At 41.2% G+C, this 12,500-nt stretch overlaps 1 protein-coding gene across 1 annotated transcript in view; it reads right to left on the bottom strand.

Moving 5' to 3' along the window:
- Positions 1-12,500, bottom strand: part of LOC143299637 (inter-alpha-trypsin inhibitor heavy chain H3-like) — a 45,052-nt gene that overhangs the window by 31,969 nt on the left and 583 nt on the right. The window lies entirely within an intron of this gene.

The following is a 12,500-nucleotide window of genomic DNA, read 5'->3' as shown; positions in this document are numbered from 1 at the left end:
CTTACTATACTTATTTTGACATTGATAATGGTATATGTGCACTTGAAGAGTGTGTTTTTGATTGTATGCTTGAATATCATGATGCGTATGTAATTTTGTCTGGCGACTTGAATAGCAGAATTTCCAACCTTTCTCAGGATATTTTTGATGGGAATGATATACACAGTAAACAGTTTAGAAGTAATTCCATGTTTGTTGACAGCAGCAGAAAATCATCAGACAATGTAGTTAACAGTTATGGGAAATGTTTGTTAAATATGTGTACTGCACTTAATTTATGCATTATGAATGGTATATGCAATGGAGATACTGAAGGTCAGTATACTTACATATCAGAAGCAGGTAATAGTGTCAATGATTATTTTCTGATGTCTATGGATTTGTTTCTCATTGTTTTTTCCACTTGCAAATTGATAGTAACAGAAAGAATAGAATCAGATCACCAACCCATTGAACTATATTTAAGATTTGGAGACAGAGTAAATGCTACATGTATGCACACATTGGATGGAAACCAGTTTACTGAAAAGTTTATGTGGAATAGTAATTTACATGGTACTTACACTCAGGCAATGAGTTCTGATGAAACACTACTAGTACTAGATCGTGCAACATATTTGATAGATTATGATTGTAATGCTGCATTGAACATGTTTAATGATTGCCTTAAGGTGCATGCAGAATGTATGAAAAAGAAAATTAATCTAACAATGCATGATAAACATAATGACTGGTATGATAGGGAATGCAGAGTAAGCAAGTTGAAAGCTAGAAGATTACTGAGGACTTTTAATCGTACCAAAGACAAAACTGATGGTGATGCCTACTGCGTGGCAAGAAGAGAGTATAAAAATCTGATTAAAAGAAAAGAAAAGGAATATAATGATTTGTTACTTGATAAACTTATATGTGCAGTAAATAATCAAAGAGAATTTTGGGAAACTGTACATAAAATTTCATTTAAAAGAAAACAAGTTCGAAGCGATTTAACGGTTGATGACTGGTTTAGACATTTCAAATGTTTACTTGAATTACAGACTTCTGCAAATGAAAGCTTTATAATTGAAGATGAAAATGATCAAAACTATAATGATAATAGTGTTGTGGACATTAGTTCCATGAACCGACCAATATCCAAAGAAGAAGTTTTACTTGTTATCAGAAATTTAAAAAATGGTAAAGCTGCAGGACCAGATGAAATTATCGGGGAAATGTTGAAATATGTTGGGGATGTAGTGGCTGATTTTTTTGTAAAGCTTTTCAATGCATTATTTGATAAGGGTATTTTTCCAGAAAACTGGACAGATTCTGTTGTAATCCCTTTGTTTAAAAAGGGTGATTTAAATAACCCAAGTAATTACCGAGGTATCTCATTGTGTGATATAAGTAGCAAAATGTATAGTACGATTATAAATAACAGACTTCAAGAATTCATAAATGAGTATAATCTGACGGGTGAATATCAAGCAGGATTTAAAAGGGGTTATTCGACTGTTGATCATATGTTTACGTTGATGGCACTAGTACAAAAACAATTCTCTTTTAATCGCAAATTATATGTTGCCTTTATTGACTTCGAAAAAGCATTTGACTCCATTGAGAGAAATTTATTGTGGCCTATTCTTTTGAAAAACGGTATCAGAGGTAAGATTTTTCGTTGTATTTATAGTATGTATACCAATGTTAAAACCAGAATTAGATGTGGTGCTAAGCTAACAGACTATATTAGTTGTACCCGCGGTGTCAAACAAGGCGATGTCTGCAGTCCTGTTCTGTTTTCATTATTCATTAATGAATTAGCATTAGAAGTGATCAGAGAGGGTAGGCATGGTGCTATGTTTATGCCTAATTATTTTGAACTGTTTATATTATTATTAGCTGATGATGTTGCTTTATTATCAGAAACTATTATTGGTTTACAAACACAGCTTAATAGTCTATATCATGCAGCTTCAGCTCTACACTTGAAAGTAAACATGGATAAAAGTAATATCATTGTATTTAGGAAAGGGGGGTATTTAGCCGCTAGGGAAAGGTGGACATATAATGGTATTGTTATGCCAGTTATTAATGCATATAAATACTTAGGAATTTACTTCTCCACTAGACTGAGTTTTGTGGCAGCCTGTAACAATCTTTGTAGCAGAGCAAAAAATGCTTTATTATGCATATTGCAAAAGTTATCAAAGTTAAAATGTAATTCTTTAAATACTTATTTGAAATTATTTGACTCACAAATTCAACCAGTAGTACAGTATGGTGCTGAGATATGGGGACTTGACAGAGCAGCATTTAATTGTGAAAAGGTTCATTTATTTGCATTAAAAAGATATTTGGGTGTAGAAACACGAACACCTAATGATTTTGTATATGGAGAAACAAACAGGTATCCTATTTATATAAATTCAGTTATGAAGTGCATTAAATACTGGCTAAAATTAGTAAGAATGCATGAGTCTAGATTACCTCACAAAGCCTACAAAATGTTATTCGATCTTGATGCACGTGGTAAAACAAACTGGGCTACTAACATACGTTCTAAGTTGTTCATGTTTGGTTTTGGTTATGTATGGCTTAACCAAGGTGTGGAAGGGATTGATGAGTTTCTTCGGGTTTTCAAGGAAAGGTTAATTCTGTGTAGATGGCAAGAATGGGACTTTCATGTAAAAAATAGTGAAAGATTTAATGTTTACAGAACTTTTTGCACTATACCTGATATCAAAACATATTTACTAATGAATCTAGATAGATATTTAAGGTATGCAATGACAAGATTCAGACTGGGCATTTCCGATATTGCTGAACATAGTTATCGTTATAGAATGCAGAACGAGGCTGACTTATTATGTCCACTTTGCCAGATGGAGAAAGAAAATGAGGTGCATTTTGTTCTGTCCTGCCCTGTCTTGTATAATTTAAGAGTACAGTACATACCATTGAAATATTTTAAGTTCCCAAGTCAGTTTAGACTGTCGTTACTTATGGCATCAGCGCATGAACAAACTATTAGAAACCTATCAATTTATCTGTATAAATCGTTTAAGCTCCGATCTGTTCTTATGTCTTAGTGTATCCAGTAACGACTACATACGGACGATGTGTATAACGTAACTGAGTGTCATTAGCTACGCATGTAAGAGTTATCATTTAGCGTATATCATATATCATTTAAGTGTATAAATGTCATTTGAATACAATATGTTTCATGATGTGCATTATGTATTACTAAGGTGAGGACATAAATATTACTTAAAATTAAGGTATGTTATATTTATATTATCTGAACGAATGTCATTTTTCAATGCACGATGCAATGTTTATGAAGAAATTGTGACACCCTTTCATAAGGGGCAATGGCCTATAAATGAATAAACCATTCATTCATTCATTCATTCATTCATTCTCTCTCTCTCTCTCTCTCTCTCTCTCTCTCTCTCATCTGGCCTAAAAGATATAGGTATGGCACCGCAGGCATGGCACATTTCTCACTCTGATAGCACCAGTGAGTCTGCAGCTGTTAGTGACATTCGTATATCCACCAACCACCAAAAGAAAAAAAAGATATTAACCCTCTCCATACGAACGGCGAAAGAGACGACGTTAACAGCGTTTCATCCCAATTACCATCATCAAAATATTGCAAGCGGAACGCTTAATACTGAAGAGGTGAATGTTGACAAAGAATACCACAATTCTGACGACGGAAGCTAAAGGTTGGGTCATTCAGACACCCACTGGACATCCGAAGGGTCTGTGTAGAGGAGAAGAGAGGACTGGCCGTACTGAGTGAGTTAAACTGCGTCTCAAAATGTGCACGTAAATCTCTCTCTCTCTCTGAGCAAGCAACCGATTTCTAAATCTTGGAAAATGCGCAGTACTGACTGATTTAAATTAGGTCAGGTGACAGGTGTATCATACTATATATTATGTAGAACTGAATGTGATCGAGTAAAAATGTCGGGTCTGTCAGCGGGTCTGCTCTCTCCCTCACACACAGGCACAGACACACAGACGCACACACAGACACAGACACACAGATTCGTGACGGTGTGGTAATAATAGTCTTGCAGGAAGGAGCAACATGTTTTAGTTTTTTTTGTTTTGTTTTGTTGTTTATCACGTCAGCAGTAAAATTTACCCCTCGTCTCTCTCTCTCTCTCTCTCTGTATGTCTTTCTGTCTGTCTCTGTCTGGCTCAAGACGCGAGTTTGGACTGGTTTTATCCTAAAATAAACCCTGATATCAACTTCACATATATATATTGCAGATATAGATAAGGGTGGGGGGAAAAAAAAGAGGAGGAAACTGGAGAGAGAAAGCGAGCGGACGAGATAAGACCGACAGACAGACAGACAGAAACACTGAGAGAGCGGAGGGTGGGGGAGGGGGTGGGGAACAATCTCAGATGTGGGGTGGGAAGTGGAGGGGAGGAGGGGTCTGGGGGTGCCGGGGCACTATAGTTGGATGCCTGGCCAACTTCACCGGGGTTTTTACCCACCTACGGAACCGACCACTATAACACTGCGAAATAAAGTTTGCAAGACACATTTACATTTCCACATTATTTCGACACGGCCGGCGTCACTGTACTGATCTCAGTGCACCGGCCTCCTCAGTCCTATATATCCTCGCTCACTCCCACCTCAGCTCTCCCTCCCTCCCAGTTTCAGTTTCAGTTTCAGTTGCTCAAGGAGGCGTCACTGCGTTCGGACAAACCATATACGCTACACCACATCTGCCAAGCAGATGCCTGACCAGCAGCGTAACCCAACGCGCTTAGTCAGGCCTTGAGAAAAAAAGAAAAAAAACACAAAAAAACAAAAAAAAACAAAAAAAACGGGGGAATAAATAATAGATAAGCTTACATAAATAAATAAATAAATGAATAATAATTATAATATAGAAAAAGGTAGTAGTAATAATAATAGTAATACTAATAAAAAAAATTTATAAAAAAAAAAACAAACAAAAAAACCCTCCACGCACTCCTGACAACCCCACCCTCCATTTCCCGGTTCTGTTCTCTAATATTGCAGCTGATGAAAGAGTTCTACTTCCTCTGGTAGGAAAGTGTTGCTTCTTCTTTTTTTATCCGTCCTCTTGTACCATCTAGGGCGTCGAGGGGAGAAAGAGCTGACGGGCCCTGGCAAGCTGGAAGGCCTCGTTGGGTGGAATGTTGTGGGTCTTCAGGGTTTTATCCTAAAATAAACCCTGATATCAACTTCACATATATATTGCAGATATAGATAAGGGTGGGGGGGGGGGGGGGGGGGAAAGAGGAGGAAACTGGAGAGAGAAAGCGAGCGGACGAGATAAGACCGACCGACAGACAGCCAGACAGACAGAAACACTGAGAGAGCGGAGGGTGGGGGAGGGGGTGGGGAACAATCTCAGATGTGGGGTGGGAGGAGGGCTGGGGGTGCCGGGGCACTATAGTTGGATGCCTGGCCAACTTCACCGGGGTTTTTACCCACCTACGGAACCGACCACTATAACACTGCGAAATAAAGTTTGCAAGACACATTTACATTTCCACATTATTTCGACACGGCCGGCGTCACTGTACTGATCTCAGTGCACCGGCCTCGCTCACTCCCACCTCAGCTCTCCCTCCCTCCCAGTTTCAGTTTCAGTTGCTCAAGGAGGCGTCACTGCGTTCGGACAAACCATATACGCTACACCACATCTGCCAAGCAGATGCCTGACCAGCAGCGTAACCCAACGCGCTTAGTCAGGCCTTGAGAAAAAAAAACACACAAAAAAAACCCCAAACAAACGGGGGAATAAATAATAGATAAGCTTACATAAATAAATAAATAAATGAATAATAATTATGATATAGAAAAAGGTAGTAGTAATAATAATAGTAATACTAATAAAAAATAAATAAATAAATAAATAAAAACTCCACGAACTCCTGACAACCCCACCCTCCATTTCCCGGTTCCGTTCACTAATATTGCAACTGATGAAAGAGTTATACTTCCTCTGGTAGGAAAGTGTTGCAGGGGGGAAAAAATCACATTGGCTTTTCCTTCTACTTTTACTTCTTCCTTTTTTTTCTTCTTTTTTTTTTTGTTTTTTTTGTCGTTGTTATTGTTGTTGTTGTTTTTGGTTATCTGATGAGAAATTTATTAATGCACGGAGAAACCTCAGTCTGAAGTGCATGAGGAATCTTCAACTTCGCGGTTCGCATTTAGTGTCTGTATGTAACACTTTCAACACTAAACAAAACAACAGAACAACAGCAACAACAACAAAACAAAACAAGAAAGGAAAGGATACATACAAAAAGAAGAACACCTGTGTGTGAGAGAACACTAGGCGGAAAGTCCGTGTGATGGATGAGGGCAGGAAAGCCACGTCGTGACGCAAATGATTTGTCAACTGACTGGTAGGTATGATAGTCAGTCGTGTTTGACAATGACCATCAGAAGTGACAGCAGAGGGGGCAACTGCTGTCCCGACTTTTTTGGGGGGGGGGGGGGGGGCTAGAATTTAATTATAGTGGAGAGTGTCTTGCCCAAGTTACATCCCCACTCTCTCAGTCGGCCATGAGGGTTTTAGGACAGTCGGCGTTGGGACATGATGGTTCCCAAAGGCCAACTTGCCCTCAAGGCTTCAGCATTAAGAGCCTGTGCAATTTTGCCTCCTAGTTTTGAGAGTCATGGTCCTTCACAACAGACTATGTCAGGGATCAGGTTCGACATCGGTCATCGGTCATTGACGCATTTAATTTTGAAATGACCTATTGTTTTCCAAGTTGCCAGGTCACATGACTTATTGTTTTTATGACCAGTCGGTCAACCAAAGTAACCATCTCTCTCTCTCTCTCTTTAACGATCGCGATCGCTTTGTCGTCTGCTCCTACAGGAAATGACTATAAACTGGTTTATTAAAATACGGATCCGTGACAAAACGAAATCCGAAACGAATCTTTATCGCTGCCTTCCGCGAGCTTCGGCGAGAAGAATTGGCGTTCCCACTTTTGCATTAACCGAGTGCAGTTCCGGGAAAACTGAAAGTAGACTTCTGCTTTCAGTTTACAATCAGACCGGTCGACAACGGAAAAATGCCCGGGACGGGTGATATTTGACCTATTGATTTTCAAAATGACCTATTGATTTTATGTTCTTCCGGTCATATGACCTATTGTCTATTGAACCCAACCTGATCTCTGCTATGTTGTAAATGATTTCTCCACTGACTGGTACCTTGAAAAGGGAACACATTGTCTGGGGTCTTGGTGGTGTAGTTTCAAACACCGACGCGGCTAGATGATTTCACAACGCTTGTCTGTCAGTTTCGTTTTCATTAATTAATACATCCTTTCTCCTGTCACGGCAGTAGTAGGTGCTTTGTCACACACTTTGTTTAGAATTTCAGGAAAATCAATGGTCTATCCAGGAACTTAAAAATGGCATTTATTCGTAAAAAAAATATCACTTGTGATTCGAAGAGAGAGAGAGAGAGAGACAGGCAGACAGAGACAGAGACAGATAGACACACACACACACACACAGAGAGAGAGAGAGAGAGAGAGAGAGAGAGAGAGAGAACTATCTCTTGTTTGTGTGTTGCGAATTCCACTCACAGAAACAAAATACGCACAACTCAAATGACCCAAACCAACACATCCACAACAGACACATACAATAAAGCATTCAGACTCTCACGGCCTGAAGAGTGCGTCAGTTCTGTGGTTCACGGGGAGGTCAGGCATCTGTTATATGTCTGAGAAAGCTTTGGAATTCCATGTTCTGTTTTATCTACCACTGACGAGACACACGCACTAGTTGAGTTATGACTCGGCAGACATGGGGTGGCGTGCGCGTCGGGGCGACAAGCCGAGATGTCTCCTTGTACCCGACCCTGTAACCGACTAGAAAGATATACCGACAGGTCACTGCTTCCATGTAAGCTTATTTGTTACTAATACCACACATACAGCCCCTCACCTACGCCTGTTGCCCCGCCAACAAGCGCTCTCTAGCCACCTCGATCTTAGTGCTAGTCGCTTCAGAGTGGAAAGGTGTAACACTGAATGTATCATTTTATTAAAAAGGTACTTCACTGATACAAACATTCAGCTTGCATACAATAACGCAGGCACAACAGAAAACATTGGTTAATTAGTGCCATCATGTGTCACTGACATGCACTGACTTCGTTAAAACAAAATCAATCATAAAAGAGCATGTTAACCTTTTTTTTCAGACTGAAATGGTAACCTACAAAAAGAAGTGTTGGCTAGATTTTTTTCTTCCTATGCTTTACATTCAACGCTGCTAAAATCTGCCATCTGCAACTCAACCTCTTCGTGGAACCCTACTGAGCCATACTGCAATACTGGGTATAGACTTTCTACTTTCTCTGCAAGTACTTAGAACCTCTTCAGTGCCACTCCAGTGAAGAGCTTCCCGACGATACTGGGGAAATAAAGAGATGTCGCGGTAGTTGTTACAGGCGCTCCTGTCAACCTTGTTGTACTGTGTGACAATTGTTAGCGTTCACTTCAGAATTCCCTCGCCTTTGGCAGACTTCTGAGGTGCATTTCTCGTTTTCATGGGCCGGCTGATCCATTGCCTGCTTGATTCCGTCGTCCGCACCCCGTTGATGTTGCCCGTGTCAGCTGCCATCTGTGTCTGTGAGCAGAGCTGGGACCAACAGTCGTTGGCGCATCGCCTGCTTCTTTGCAGTGGACGTCCCGGAGAACCTTCAGGTTCCGTTCACTAAGGTTGACTTTGCATGTAGCCAGGGCCAGACATTTCTCTTCTGCTCTGTGACAGGTTATCATTTCCTCAGTGTGAGCCTCATTCTCCAGGACATTCTGGTCTTTCTACCAAACGCAGACATAACAGCGTTGTAGACAGCGTCTCCGACTGACTGAAAGGTTCCAATCTTTCACGGACGTCAGCACTAGGTGGCCCAGGAAGAGATTCCTCCAACGCGTGCCTGGCAAGTTGGGCAGTGCCACGTACAATTAGCGTTCTTTCTGCAGGTGGGATATCAGTAGATCCAAGCAGGCTGTCAGTTTCAGACCGCGAATCCCAATCCATGTTCTGATGAAATCCCTTGCCAGAAAAAAAAAGAGAGGATAAGTCCATCTCCCTCACATGCCCTGATCGTGGGAGTTCAGTGTTTCAGACTGCGATGATGTCGACTCACATGTTACACATGCTTCATGATGCTCTTTTGTCGTTGCTTGTATGATAACAATAATGATAACAGTCTGATAACTAGAACTGTGCAATCAACAACCATCTGCCTGAAGATCTAGTCATCAGCCCCATCCCGGCACATGTAATAAGCGGCTTCTGTTCAAACGTGTGTGTGTGTGTGTGTGTGTGTGTGTGTGTGTGTGTGTGTGTGTGCACAAGTTTTTATATTGATATGCACCTGTATGTATCCTAATTTCTACTGTATCTGTGTTTGTGTATGATTTTCGATTTATGTTCGTACCTTGTTATGTACTATCTCCCCCCCCCACACCCCCCCCCCCCCCCCCCAATACTCCTTGTGACCCCGGTACACTTAGTAATAGACATATTCTATTCTATTGTAGTAACGTGTACTGTTGGACAAGTTAATATTCATTTAAACCATATGTTATACATAAACAGACTCTTTTTAATAAGTCCGTGATCTGCACCCCTAACCCTACGCCGGAGGTCAGCAACTGATTCGAAATCCGAGCAGCGTGCACTTCAGTTCACAAAGAGCATTAACTCACTCAGTACGGCCAGTCCTCTCTTCTCCTCTACACAGACCCCTCGGATGTCCCGGCAGTGGGTGTCTCAATGACCCAACCTTTAGCTTCCGTCGTCAGAATTGTGGTATTCTTTGTCAACATTCACCTCTTCGGTATAAGAGCCTTCCGCTTGCAATATTTTGATGATGGTAATTGGGATGAAACGCTGTTAACGTCGTCTCTTTCGCCGTTCGTATGGAGAGAGCTGTCAAGCTAAAATCTTGTACCTCTGTCCCACCCCCTATCCGCGTCGCCCTTCTTCCTCCCTCTGAATTCTCGAATTGTTCGGTCATCTTCTTCCAGTGATTAGACAACCAACATCAGTATGTTGATGAAAACTGTCGTGTTGTGGGATGTCGCTTGCTGGGCGCGATTCAGCTGGGCTACCGAGGGATGTGCTATTAACTGATATGGATGATGCGATGGGGTGCAGTCCACTTGTTGACAGTTTGTTTGATCGTTTGAAGCCTTTTGTTTTTACCGTAGTTTTATTTATTTAGAAAAATAATTCTTATTATTTTCTTCTTCTTTTTTAAAAATATTTTTTTATTAACCCATACATTCCTGTTGTTTGTGTGGTGTGTGTTGCTTGATGGTATCGTTCGACGCACCACGTGGGAATACTGGCTTGAAATGAAGTCTATATTTTAGTGCTTGAAAGAGACAGACAGCTGAGAGAGCGAGAGAGAGACAGAGACAGAGTCAGAAACAGAGAGAGGCGCGGGGGGTGGGGGAGGAGGGGTGTGGCGTGTGTCACAGTGTGTGTGTGTGCGCGCGCGCGTGCGAATCTGTGTGCGTGCGTGCGTGCGTGTCACGTGTGTGTGTTACGCACGTGCGATTGTGAACATTCCCCCCCCCCCCCTGCCCGCATAAGGACGAGAATAATAATATTTGAAGAAAATACAAACAAAAAAACCCCAACAATATTATCAGATAGTTTGCACGGTTGTCTGGCTTGGAACAATAGTTTTGTCGGTCAAGGTCATCCAGTAAACACATGTGACACCAATGGTATGGCTTCTGTCGAGACCTTTCTTCCTTGTGTGTGTGTGTGTGTCTGTGTTGGTAGGAATGAAGGGGGCAGAAAGGGGTGGGGGGAAGATGTTAGGCAGATGCTGCGCAGATGTGTGCCTTTGCAGATGAGTTTGCGTCAACTTGAATGACGTGCACGGGTATGTGTTCTCGGTGAAACTGACGCGAACTGAAGGTGCCTTTATATTATCTGTCATGGAACTAGTTCATTTTTGTGGCTTGGTTTTAACTGCCGGGTTGTTATTGCGTTTATTTACAATCTCAGGGTACAACGCATTGGGCCCAGAAATAGTTTGTAGTGGAACGGCCGCGCTTTGAATAATTATCATAGTCTACCATCATTATTGATAGTCGAACATTCGCTCTGAACGTTAATCAGTCACTTATTGGTTGGATTCAGTCGCATGTTGTTGGGAAAGAGCTTGTGGGTATATCTTATCTATTTATTCATTTGGTATGAATGAGACTGAAGCCTGTATGCTTGTGGCTGCGTGTATGTGTGCGAGCACTCAAGTTAACTGGCGTGTGTATGCGCGGCAAGCATGTACATTGTATGTAATGTGTGCGTTTGCATGTGTGTGGCTCAGTGTTTTCTATTGTCACGCAAGTTGTTGTTCATTGTTGTTGTTGTTTGTGTGAATGAGAGAGAGAGACTGAGAGACGGACAGACGGCAGTGACAGGGCAGAATCTTGCCGGACAAATTCAAGTTTCTGCACAGTTGAAGCGACGGTGCACGCATGACCGATTTCCAGTGTCTCGGATTTTCAACGGATTTTTACTGAACAGTGAATCTCTTTGTTCCAATTTTAACAGAGATTCAGTCGCCACTGGCACACATTGCGCAGCTAGCTACCCGGCCTTGCCAGGTAAACTGACAAATTCATTTTCTGCAACTGATGACCTGCTCATCGGCCAGTTTCAGTTTCAGTAGCTCAAGGAGGCGTCACTGCGTTCGGACAAATCCATATACGCTACACCACATCTGCCAAGCAGATGCCTGACCAGCGGCGTAGCCCAACGCGCTTAGTCAGGCCTTGAGAAAAAAAAGGTGAATAAATAATAGATAAGCGTACATAAATAATAAATACATAAATAGATAAATAAATAAATAATTATTGTAATATGAAAAAAAAGTAATAATAATAATAATAAAATATTTTTTTAAAAATTTAAAAAAAAAGAAGACAACAATGATGATAAATAAGCATCGGCCAGAGAGAGAGAGAGAGAAAGAGAGAGTCGCGTGGCCACAACTGAGTGACTCTTCTCGCGAGTTTATGGGCCCCTAAACATGCAGTGGTGAACAAGAAATAGTGCGGTAGTGGGCAGAAGTCGACTTTATGAGACACTTAAGTAGGTCAAGGCTACTATCCGGGAGGTGCGTATCGTCTTGATGCGGGTGTTCTTTTTTTTCTTTTTCTTTTTCTCCATAGTTTAAAGCTAAAACTTGGAAAAAAGAACCCAACTCAACTCTCTCTTTATAAGATGGGTGGATTGCATTCTGTGTCAGTGTCACTCCACGGGCGAACATAACAATATACGTCCGTGGTGTCACTCGGCATTTCCGTCTCATGTGTCTGCGTTAAAAACAATAACAAACAAACAAAAAAAACAACAAGGTTAAGTCCTATTTTGGAATCCTAAATTCACACACACACACACACACACACACACAACAAAAACAGCAACTGACAAAACCGACCAAAAAACAAACAAA

This window comes from Babylonia areolata, chromosome 25 (assembly GCF_041734735.1).
Source record: "Babylonia areolata isolate BAREFJ2019XMU chromosome 25, ASM4173473v1, whole genome shotgun sequence".
Taxonomy (NCBI): Eukaryota; Metazoa; Mollusca; class Gastropoda; order Neogastropoda; family Buccinidae; genus Babylonia; species Babylonia areolata.
The sequence above is the reverse complement of the archived record's forward strand: the minus strand, read 5'-3'. Positions and strand labels throughout refer to the sequence as shown.